The sequence below is a fragment of the Sebastes umbrosus genome, chromosome 4 (assembly GCF_015220745.1).
Source record: "Sebastes umbrosus isolate fSebUmb1 chromosome 4, fSebUmb1.pri, whole genome shotgun sequence".
Lineage (NCBI taxonomy): Eukaryota > Metazoa > Chordata > Actinopteri > Perciformes > Sebastidae > Sebastes > Sebastes umbrosus.
The window spans coordinates 15,578,924-15,591,648 of record NC_051272.1 but is presented as its reverse complement, the minus strand read 5'-3'; positions in this window follow the sequence as shown (position 1 = coordinate 15,591,648).

The window sequence follows — 12,725 nt, the reverse complement described above, 5'->3', positions numbered from 1 at the left end:
TCCTGATGACCTTGATGACCCTGACTTGTCATCCAGCGCCGCCAGCAGGCGCAAACTTTCACTTATTAGCACATTTCAGGGTTAATGTTTTTTTCACTTGCCTGATGGCAGAAATTTACTCGCCTGAAGTCAACTTTTACTTTCCCCCCTATACAAATTGTTACCAGCCGCGGGTGTTTATATGTCTGTCTGTGAACATATTTTGTCACTGCGATAGCGTCACAACCGTCCACGATGCATGAAACTTTACAGGTGTGTAGTTGAGATCAAAATGAAGGCAGAGTTTCAAGATGGGTGTGGTTGGAGCAGGGGCGCTAAAATTATGGGGGTAGGAAATGGGGGCCCCAATTTTCCATTGCGGCTGGTGTGATCCCATCGCAAGATGGTCTCTAATTTTGTTAATTAACGGTTAGAAAATAACGACAAAAAACAACGTGTTTAATTCTTTTTTACCACTGGCCCAATCGGGCAAGTGAGTTAATAGATTTACTAGCCCGACGTGGCATTTAAATTTTCCTTATTGCTGAGCCCTGCATTTTGTAGGGACATTCATGGTCCCCAGATGATGAATCCTGATGACTTTCATGATCTACCCTAGTGCCACCATGAGGTTGACATTTTTGGTTTTAGACCAAAATATCTCACCATCATCAGATCTAAATTTTAACTTGTCCAATACTTTCGTTTACAATATCTGCAAAAATAACAACTTTCCCATCAACCTCAGCAATACTTTGAGTTAATTATTAAATGTTAGCATGCTAACATGATAAACTAAACTGGTGAACATGGTCAACTGTAAGATACATTATAAATCTATATAACTATAATTATAAACTTTGTAAAAAGTGTCAGTTTCTATTTTTATATGTTGTTGTTTGTGTTGTATGTTTTTTTAATGGACTTGGAGCCTAAGTACAGCCTCACAGAGCTGCTAGTATGGCTGTATACTACGCTAAATCTGATTTATCCATTTGTTTATTTTGTTTTAACCTGAATTCAAAAGCTTAACAAGGGACAGCATTTACAATATAGCTCAAGCTAGATTGCTTTATTACATCTATTGCATTACTTTTTGCTATGTAACAATGTGTATCTTTACTGTCCCGGTTTCTAATGATCTCTGTAATCACAAAACATTTCCACAGGCTTCAATATTTACATTGTGAATTCTCCATCATCTGACTGATTTGTTTGCATTAATAATGCCACAGAGATAGATACAGTACGCTGGTTGACAGTCAAAGGAAGTGCTCCGTGTCTTCTCAGGATTTAGGCATCATTTCCTATTCTCTCAGATGAATACATCCAGTATTACACTGTACCACACTGGCAGAGTTGGGACAAATGTGCAATAGCGTGGAGAGGTTTGCTCAGAGAGTTAAGTGTAGAGGCCAACATGTAATTAATTAACCATGTCCCAGAGGCAGAAAATGACAGCCACATTTTAGGGCTTCTATTACAGGGTGTTGAGTTGCAGGCCTCAGGGGGGGCTGCCACATCTCAGGAATCTCTCCCCCTCAAATCAGATACATGATAAATATTCAATGACACATGGGCTTATGGGTAACAACGGGCTCCGTTTCCCTGAACTTGATGGAAGAGGGGCTTGACGGAGCAACGTAATACAGATCCTCAAAACCAAAGCGCAAGTCTGCATCAACACCCCCTCGGGATCCACCCTCTGATCTCCAAAACCGTAGACGCCAGTGTCAGTAAACGATCCCCGCAGCACACTCCTCTCCTTACAGGTAAAAGCACGCTGCAGGACCAACCCAAATTCACCCCGGGAGAGAGGGAAGTGTGATGTTATGAAAGCATATTTAATGTTTAAAACACTTTAATGTGTCGGCATCGTCGGTATAACCTTTGTCTGTCTCCTGTGCCACAGAGTAAAGGGTTAATGTTCGCTGTGTTTGCTTTCCCAGTTAGTGAAGTCACTCTCTGACAGCATGATCAATAGAGCAGATTACTTCACACTGTCAGCTATCACATTTCTCTCAGTGCTGGGTAAATGAGCTCAACGCACCAGCGATGGAGAGTGCAAGCTGTTTATGAGAGCGTCTGCGTGAAACGTTATAGATGATGTTTTGGGCAAATAAGTCACATAAACCATTAAGGCATCACGAAACAAAATATCCAATTAAGTTAAATCTCAAAGGAGCCTATTTCAATACACTTTGGCATAATCAGAGGTGTAGCGCTGTGAAGCTGATTAACTGTAAATCACTGCCTCTCATCAGCATATTGAACAAAGGGGTATGTTAATGAGGCAGAGGACGGGCAAACTGTGCTCTCAGCCTGTGACCTTAATTAAGTCATCAGACTCGGCTACTTGACCGGCGGTCAGGACGCTCAGTCACACCGTCCTGCAGCTCTGCCAGGACATAAAACCAGCTTTTACTGGAGAAGATCACAAGGCTCTGCATTTCTACAGATGAATGCACACTGGATTTCAAAAACTCTGTGTCCTAGAAAGGACTTTTAGATTATTTTAAAGGGGATATATCATGCTTATTTTCAGGTTCATACTTGTATTTTGGGTTTCTACTAGAACATGTTTGCGTGCTTTAATGTTCAAAAAACACATTATTTCTTTCATTCTGTCTGTCTGAATATACCTGTATTCACCCTCTGTCTGAAACGCTCCATTTTAGCGCCTGTCTCTTTAAGACCCCCTCCTGAAAAAGCCCAGTCTGCTCTGATTGGCTTGCGAGAAAAAAATATGGTGCACCTTTGCAAAGGTAGTTCTCAAGCCGAGGGTGATATATTGTAATGAGCTTGCATGTGACATAGGAAGGGGCACCCGATTCGACCGTTATCAGGCCATTAAATAGGCGTTATCAGTCGCTATAAGCACCATAGATGTGCGTCATTAGGGGCCTACTACGTTGTAAAAGTGAAAGTGAAACTTAAAAGCAACACGACGTAAAACTGCATGAAACCTGACAACAGTCTAATCGGCTGGAAGGGGAGCCAAATCTTAATGGCTTGTTGAATCACATGTTTCTGATCGAGACAGCCCACAAAAAACGGACTGGGTTGTCTTATTTCACAGTTTTTGGGTTGGTTGGCACTCTATACCTAAATGAGCACAAGCACTGAAAAAGTGAGATTTTCATGATATGTCCCCTTTAATTCATTTCCTTCAGTCTTCAATTCAGTAGTTGCTGGTTCTTCCTGTAACGTTCAGTTCAGTACAAAACTAGCCCCAAGCAAACATTGTTTATAAGGTGTGAAGGCCCTGACCACCGTTGGTGGGTGTCTGTCGCCCTAGTGTTTGCGGTACGTGCCGCACTGTTGGCGCTATAGTCTGCCCGTTCCGGAGGCTTTTCGGCTGATTAAGCAAGCCAAGAGGACACACCTTTCATTTTTCATCTTCATCTCATCTGATCATTCCAATACACAGATATTTTCACAACAACATGGCCATCTGGAATGAAGCTGAGTGAGAGTGGTGTGAAAAGGGTCGGCAAACAGCGCTTTTTCTCATTTACGTATCATAACAACGGCTTGTATATCCGCCGTCCTCGATCTTCCGGTTTACGTTTTTGAATGAAGAATACAGACTGCAGCCGCCTGCTGATATGGAGAGTTATTTCATCTCATGTAGACGCAGAACGTACGTGGTAGTTAGCCGTTGGCCGTAGTCTTTGAGGTTTGTCCGAGTGCAACCTTTTGGCCAAGACACAGGTGACGTGAGGCAACGCAACATTTTGAGACTTTTGCAAGTACGTTGATGGAAAACTTTTCTCATCATGCCAATACAAAAAGAAATTGGGGCGGTGTTACATTTCTTTTAAAACATATTTGCTGTTGCAAATTAAGTATAAGAGCACAATTTCATGGAGTTGATTTTAGACTTAAAAAATGTATAAAAGTATTAAATTCTGAAAGTAGCAGTGATCTGATAAGTATATCAAAGCAGGGTTGGAGCACTACTGTATATATTAATGAAAAAGGATATTCATATCAGTGCTGCTGCACAGTCTCATGCACAGGTAGAGTTTTTTCACTCTGTTGTTTTACTCGCTGACAGCAAAATTAGCATTCGCCGGCGGCTGAGGTGCATTACGCACAAACTCAATTTGGTTTTCAATCTTCCAGAGACTGATTGCTGAAACAGAGCAGAAGAGATGTGATGAAGGGAAACAGCATTTGTAATGAGTCTGCATAGTCTTGAAAGTTAATTAGTGCCGTATGATTCGATTGGCTGTCTGGCGCGGCCGTACTGCTCGCGAACGCTCAGGTAATCGTGAGTAGACAACATTAGCTCCTGAGCCAAAGGTTCAGACATTAAAACTCAGTGGACACACTGCTGCTCACACATAACATGCCTTAATCCTATTAAAATAGATCGCTTACATACTGTATAACACCAAGTCAATAGAGATACATGTAATCTCATTGACTCTGAAAAAGAAAGATTGCCCTAAAGATACTTAAGGTGGTATTAATTTCACTCTATTGATGGGGCCTAGGGAAGGCAATGAGGCTGATACTATGTCTCTGGTGAGACATTTGACAGAGGGAAACGGGTTACATGAATACTTCATGGGCTTTGGGTGCATATTCCCACACATCCACAACCTGTTTGTCCTGCTGGAAATGACACGTTTTAAGTCACACGAGCGCAGCAATTTAAAGAAATGCGATATTGAAATTGTTAAATAGAATCGCCTCTGTGGTTCAAAGTGCTTCTTCTTAGATCAATTTCATATGTGACATGTTGACGCTATCATTAAAACCTGGTCCCACCTCCTGTGACAAATCTACAACCATCTCCATAGCAACCTGGTGACAGGTGATCATGCAGAGATCTGAATGAGTATCAATAACTGAACTTTAGAAATTCAACAACAAGATGGGATTTGAATTCATTACTGATAACCCTTATATTCAAAGTACAGCAAATCAAAGAGCAGAGGATTACACATAGAGTCGAACCATCACTCCTCTGCCCTCACATCATTATAGTGAGAAATAAACTAACTCACTTTCAGCGGAGCTTGTCAGCTTAGCTGTGACCTAATTAATACCAGAGAGCAGTGCCTTGGAGAGTAGTGTTGCAGTGCTTAACCATGTTAATGAGTTCATCCTCCTCATCTGAACTAGCAGTGGCTTCACCGCTGTTAGTTTGGTTTTATTTATGAAATGATTATAGCTTAAGGGAGTCAGTATCTGCATCAACAGGGGGAAACAGCTTTACCATGACAGTGTAATAATACAGTACAATTAGAGCAACGGGGAAGCTGAAAAGGAAACTGCCAGAACAGAAGCAGATAATCACATGAGGTGTCATTCATATTGCCGGGTGGTGAATTTGACTCTTGTCATGATGTTGAGCTGCGGCTGACAGCCGGTTGAACAAGCTGATTTACTGGAAGACATTGCTGAGGAATAAATGCCTTTGCTTCCTTAAACTACACAATAGATCACATGGTATGAAGCATTACTTTACATCATATTAGGGCTGTCAAAGTTAACGCGATAATAACGTGTTAACGCAAATTCGTTTTAATTTCTTTAATGTGTTAACGTAATCGATCGAACCAGTTTTAAAGCTCCCTTGTCCTCTGGCCTCAAGATATGTGAATGAAAATGAGTTCTATGGGTACCCACGAGTCTCCCCTTTACAGACATGCCCACTTTATGATAATCACATGCAGTTTGGGGCAAGTCATAGTCAAGTCAGCACACTGACACACTGACAGCTGTTGTTGCCTGTTGGGCTGCAGTTTGCCATGTTATGATTTGAGCATATTTGTTATGCTAAATGCAGTACCTGTGAGGGTTTCTGGACAATATTTGTTATTATTTTGTGTTGTTAATTGATTTCCAATAATAAATATATACATACATTTGCATAAAGCATGCATATGTGCCCACTCCCATGTTGATAAGAGTATTAAATACTTGACAAATCTCTCTTTAAGCTACATTTTGTACAGATAAAAAATTTGATTAATTTGCGATTAATCGCGTATAAATATTTTAATCGATTTACAGCCCTACATAATACAGTATATACGCATGTTGAGAGCCGGGCAATAGAAATGCTCTGAATTGAACATGCTTTTAATTAACTCCATCCACCGATGAGAACAGTGTGATACGGTTGAAATACCCAAAAGCTAGTAAATGGACCTTGACCTTTAATTGTGGATGAACTAATTTACAACTAACAATGTCAAGCAAGAAAGTCCTCACTAGTTGTGGAACACTGATTTAGAATTAATAAGGAACGACTCTGGAAGAAAATTATATTTATGAACAAATCAATACCTAAAGATTCATTAATATAGTACTGTATGTCCCACTCTGGTCTTCAGTAACTCATCATTATCTACGAAACAGTTAACGATTAATCAATTATCAGATCGTTGCTGCTTCGTTCCTCACTCGTTAGAAACTACTAACGATTTTGTACCTTATTGAAGTCTTACCAATTTACATTTATAATAACGTGATTGTATAATATAATCATATAATAATTTAACTCCATCTGTTGATGAAGGCATGTCATACTGTAACAATACTTTCTCTGTTTTCATGTATTGTTTGCATTTATTTAATTATTTATTTATTGTATAATATATGTTTCTTTTATTTCTTTTGTTTTATTTTGAAATGTTGAGAAGGAGGTTGGAAGAACGGGTGAACACTATACTGAGGACATACAGTATAAGTGTATATGTTGGTATGTATATTATATTTCTTGTTACACCTGCTTGGTGGGTTTGTGTGACGAGGTTGACAGCTCCATGAAGCTAGTATGTGGATATGAGTACATTTACAATTACAATTTCCAGCTAGAAAATTGGAATCTGTAAATTGAAGTGAATTAAAGTGAAAATAATTGTCATATTTGCGTTGGAGAAACTGGAAACTGCCTCAGTGAGATTAAGGTATAATATCCCAGGAAGTACGAGCGGTGTGATGAAGTGCAGATGTGCTGAATGTTGCACATGTGCCCTCAGAGATTGGAGGAGCTGCCTGTTGCCCATTACATCCAGTGAAGCATCAAATGGATCTCAGTGTGCGATAAAATGATCCCTCAGTGGGTGTGAATGAAAGATGAAATTAAACATCAGCTGTGTTTTCCATCAACACTATTTTCTATGCTTATACATAAACAACAAGGACAGCTCTTTTAATCTATTTGAAGTGCCCTCCAGTCTTTGCTCGACCTTTCAGAGCTTTGTCCGACAGTCACGAGAGCAGAGATGACTATTATGTGCAGCTCTGCTCCAGCAGGCTGAGTGAGATGCAGCCACTCGAGAGGAAAAAACGACCGTTTATATATATATATATATATATATATATATATATGTCTGAATCTATGTGGCACCCAGTCGTTTGAAATTTACAGCGTACATGAGACCAAGTGCAGAACAAAATGACAGAAAATGGCTTGTTTTCCTGACGCTTTGAAGCACAGCGGAGGATGAAGACAGACAGTTACACGCTTTCATCTACAGGAGAACATATAAATAATTGTTAATCACTACACTGAAGAACCCTACACTTTTATATTGTACTGCGACGGGCAGGGAGAAGTGGGAGGAAAAGCTGCTGCAGTGTCAAAATTAGATTGTGTTAAGTGTTTAGTCACATTTTTCAATGACACACAATTCAGAGAGACATTATATAATTAATGAGCGATGCTGGAGAAAAGAGGTTCTTTATAGTGAATTTCAATAATCAGAGGGAGAGTCTGAATAATCCTTATTACAAATGACGTCCTTATGCATGTAAAATATCACTTCTAAAAGCCAACATGCATGTAACGTATGTCGATTATCTATAAATGGTATTTCTGCTCATACGTGATAATGACAATAAATATTACCTGCACTTACTGTAAATTGACTATAATTTAAAATGGTGTAGTCATCTCCATCATCACTGGAGATTACAAATAATAGCAGATACAATCAGAATCATTGTGGGACTTCTGCTCTTTGGAGTGCAGACGCAGGTAATTGCAATCACTTGTTAGAAAATTGCTTAGGTAATTGCTCGCTTCAAGGGTTATTTGGTAACTTTGTAAACTGCTCCGTTCACCGAACCCAGACATATATAGAGAGTCAATTTATTTTCATCTTATATAGAGGAAAAAAAAGGAGCCACAAAGAGTAGATTATTATTACACCACGGAGAAACGGGCTGTCTCGACTAAACCCCAAAAGCCAGTAATGATGATGGATATAAGAAAGATGGACTTATATATTATACTGTATATACTTTACAATATGACTATGAACCCCCAGCATTCCTCAGTGCTTGTGACTTTCCCAGGAAACCTCAATGAAACAGAGGATTTATTATTCTGCCGACACTCGTTCGAGACTGGCAATTCTCTGTTTACTCTTCAAAAAGGCACTTTAAAATGCAAATGACTATTTAACGCTGTTCGGAGTTTAATGGTATTAAGCAAAAAAACACTGCCTTATTTCCATACAGCAGAAGAAAAGAAATCTCTACGGCTGTGTTCACATTACCATGCTGACAGACGACTGTTCGAAATAGCTCTCCGCCTGTTTATGCAGAGCTGAGTCATGACGGCATTCAAAATTCAAACCTGGACGCTCACATTGGACCACATAAAACATAAAATATATCAGCTGTGATCACAAGGAACCGTTTTGAACACCAGAAAAGCAGGTTTAAATATTAGCAGGATTCTGTTAAGGATTGATGAGGCAGCTTGACTCAGTCCCCCGGATCCTTTTACAAAACAATTTCCCTAAAAAACAGCTTTTTCATGAATAGGAAAACATCCTGTGGCTTTTGTTGGCATCAGTATTTGTCACAGTCGGGCTTTTGAGCATACAAAGCAGAAATACTGCCTACTATCTGCTGCCAAACATCTCGGACATACCCTGTTGATATACTATAATACGTCCACTGTATCTAGTGTAACTAATCTTTAAGTTGTATTAGTACTGTACAATGACATTAGATTGAACTGACTATATCTATTATACTGTTTTATGTACTGTAATATAGTAAATCATATCCATCTTTCTTTATACCATCCATGTTATCTGGTAGTACGCACAGTGAGCAGTGCTAAACATTTCACTGCATTGACATCATTGTTAAAACCACAGATAACACTGAAAGTTATGCATAAGCCATGCTAGCAGCAACTTATCTTGTATGATATCTTACGAAAGTTATTCCTCATTTTTCGTGCGTTTTCCTACGAATGTCCAGCAGGACGAGGCTCCATAACAAGAAAGGAAAAGAAAAGAAAAGAAAAACAAAACATACAAGATAAGATCACAGCAATTCATCATTCAATTCATATGTAGGCTATCTCGCCAGTATTTTCTGAGCCTGGATGAATACCGACTGCAGCTCTTTCTCGGGCTGTATGACGCTGTCCTCTGACTCATCCAAGCAACACATGAAATTATACATCAAACGTCTTAAAAGTGCCTCACATGTAGAAACACCAGAGGAAAAAAACAGCCGACTGGCACTCTGCCATCTAGGCACCCGAAGATACAACCTCATTGCATCATTGTAAACCACTACGAGCCTTCGTATACTACTTTTCTTGTAGCTACACCAAAGATGAGCTGTATACAAAGGCCTGCAGAAAGCTCTAAATAATGAACATTTCACATTTACAGAACACATACTGAGCTGACGAAGCAGCATATTTTCCCGGAGCATTATAGTTTACAGCAGTGTCGATAGATATCTCTGTCATCATTCCAATCATCAGTGAGAAAATGGCCAAGGTATTTTTATTTCCTTGCATGTCATGAGAGGAATATCGCACAAATGAAACACAGTAAGAACTCATTTCTTATCTTCTCTACCTCTGACTATCATCTCATTACTCTTTCTGGCATTCAATTTAATGTCATAGTCTTTGCCGTACTGTGAGCACACCTTCAGTAATTGCTGCAGCCCAGCACCAGATGGACTAAAAATGACCAGCATACATAAGGGGATAAATAAGTTTCGAACAAGACAGCCTGTGTTACACCCATTCAATTGTTTTTATAGGCTTGTTACATGCATATACTGTCTTTTCAAAATAAACTTCCGTCTTCACAGGAAACAACTGGGTTAGGTTTAGGCAACAAAACTGACTGTCGTTTGGGTTAAAACACCAGAAGTTAAGTACGGAAGTTATGTGACAAATAAATCATTGTTGACTTCTGGTTTCACCGTTCTCCTGGGTGAAGGTCTGGTGTTTTTTGACCCACAAATCCACCCCAACCTCCTCCCTACACGTTGTATGTCACTCTTTATACGAATTATAGTGCTTTAATTTTTCATAGGCATAGCTAAGAACGGTGTATGAGAACAGCAGTGGTTTTCTAGTTATGGCATATCCATCGATAACATTGCTTTGGTCCAGAATAGATCAGGTTCCTTTTATTTGAATTCATATCTACTGTTCGAATGTGGGGGGGGAAAAAATAAAATTCAATCTATAATCATCCGTTTAAAATTGTCAGTATATAAGCATAACATGCTGTTCCAATTGGGAGGTTTGTAAAATGCACTGTCCATCATACCCATTGCATGTTGTTGTCTTCTGCTTATAAATATAAATAAATTATTAATCTGTAAAGTATAAACCTTATCTGTTAAAAGTCATTAACATTTTCATTGTGAGCATGTTAGCATTTTAGCTCAAAGTATGTTTGTTTGTATAGGTATGGAGAACTCTAACTTGAGTTTTCTTAAGACGTCTTGTCTCATTTTGTCCTCTTGTGCTTCAGTTGCATGTATCTCAGCACCAGTGCCAGCAAGTCAAACTCCTTGTACATGATGTGGCTCGTTGGTCTATAGGGGTATGAGTCTTGCTTTGGGTGTAAGAGGTCCTGGTTTCAAATCCCGGATAAGCCCTTTCTAAAAAAAGATTTGTGAGTTTCAAACGTAAAGTAGATTCTGGTTCTGAACTGTGTCCACACCTTTGCATGATTAAAAGGAGTAAGAGAAGAAGAGAAAGAGCCTTTTGGTCTGGATAACCACTGGGAATATTCAAACTCTATTCTGGGATTTAAAAAACATGCCTTCTGAAATGCAAGGCAGTATCATCTTCTTGGGTCCTTATCTCTCAGAGAGAGAAAGAGAGGAGAAAATAGACAGAGGTATTTATCTCTGAGAGGATTTCTGCTTTGATACTCCTTTGCAATAAATCTGTCTCCAATCTTCAAAGAGACAATACGGTCTCTGTGGAACATATTCTGTCAGCGTGACGCCTAAAAACCTTCATACAGGATTTGTGTGACTCACTGACTAGTGTCCTTAATTGTTTCTGAAACCTTTGTGTGATAAAGTAAGTGAGATTCTTACGGCTGCTAGTTTTTTACGATCCTCATTGTCGTATTCGGGCATTCACGCAGTTCATACTGAACTGAAGGTGTTTTAGTAACGTCACGAAGAGAGAGGGAGCAGTGTTGCAAATCAATCATTTCTATTCTCTCTAAACAGATTCACTTTCCAGAGAACAAAGGAAAGCAGAGCCAATCGTCGGTTTGGCTCTCAATGTGATGAAGGGCAGATATTCAAGAAACACACATTGGCTTTAGGTTAGCTAATTACTTTCCAAATTGACCCATTTATCTTAATCTGAAAGGCTTTCAGATAACACGACTATATTGCTTAGCAGTGCTGAAGATCCTTTGTTATGGGTGGACAATGCACGGATCCACCTACACTTTGAAAACACATTAGGATTTTATGAGATTAAAGCATGAAGAGACTGTTAGCTGTCATCCATGGGCACATAAAATGACCCGTAGTAGTGGGTATTATCATTAAAATTCCAATCATTCTCCATCACCATCATTGGGCTGCTACACGTGCAAGCTCTTTGTTTACAGTGTTATATACTTAACTGTACTTCTTTTGCATCTATTAATTAGATCAAAGTCTGCCATGAGGATGTGCTACTTTATTTTGTTTATGTTTATTAATATTCGATAGCATGTACATCACCTGAGCAACCTATGAAGCATCTTAGAAGTCATTGTAATAACTCAGATATTTGGATGTTTCATTGAGAAGCCTAATAATGTTTACATTTGGTGATGATTGACAGGTGAAAGAGAAAAGAGACCATTAACTTGACAAAAAAAGATTATTTTCCCCAACTTTTCCAATTTACTTTTCTCTTTGCTATATTTGAATCATATCTGAATACTGAGAAAAAAACTGCAACAGACCTTGTGTTGGAATCCACTTAAAATGTGTTACAGAGGTAACACCATTTTTTATTTCTGCAGTAATTTCGGAGATGTTTTTAAGGCAGATTTTCCTCCAACTGACGGAGGCTAGCGGTTTCTCTCTGCCTTCTATGTTTGTGCTAAACTAGGCTAAACAGTCTCAATCTCAACTAACTTGTGCTCTTTTTCAAAGGTCAGCATTCACGTCTTAATGAAGAACGAAATAGAGTGCTGCAGGAATGCATCCGAAAGCCCAGAAATGAGTTAGCATTTGAGCACTTCTGGTTCCCTCGTCTGGAAGTCAGTGTTTTTTTGAATGGGTTTTTAGTTAGACGCCTGAAATAAGGTCTGTGGTTAACACAAGCTTAAGCGATTTTAACGTTTTGTTCTACAATATTAAATATGTCAGTAAAAACCCCACTTGTGAATTTTTAAGCTTTTATACGTCTTAAAAAAGGCTAACAAGTGGCTAAATGAGACTACTTAACGTCATCACGCCGACTTGTCTGCCTTCACAGCTTTGTT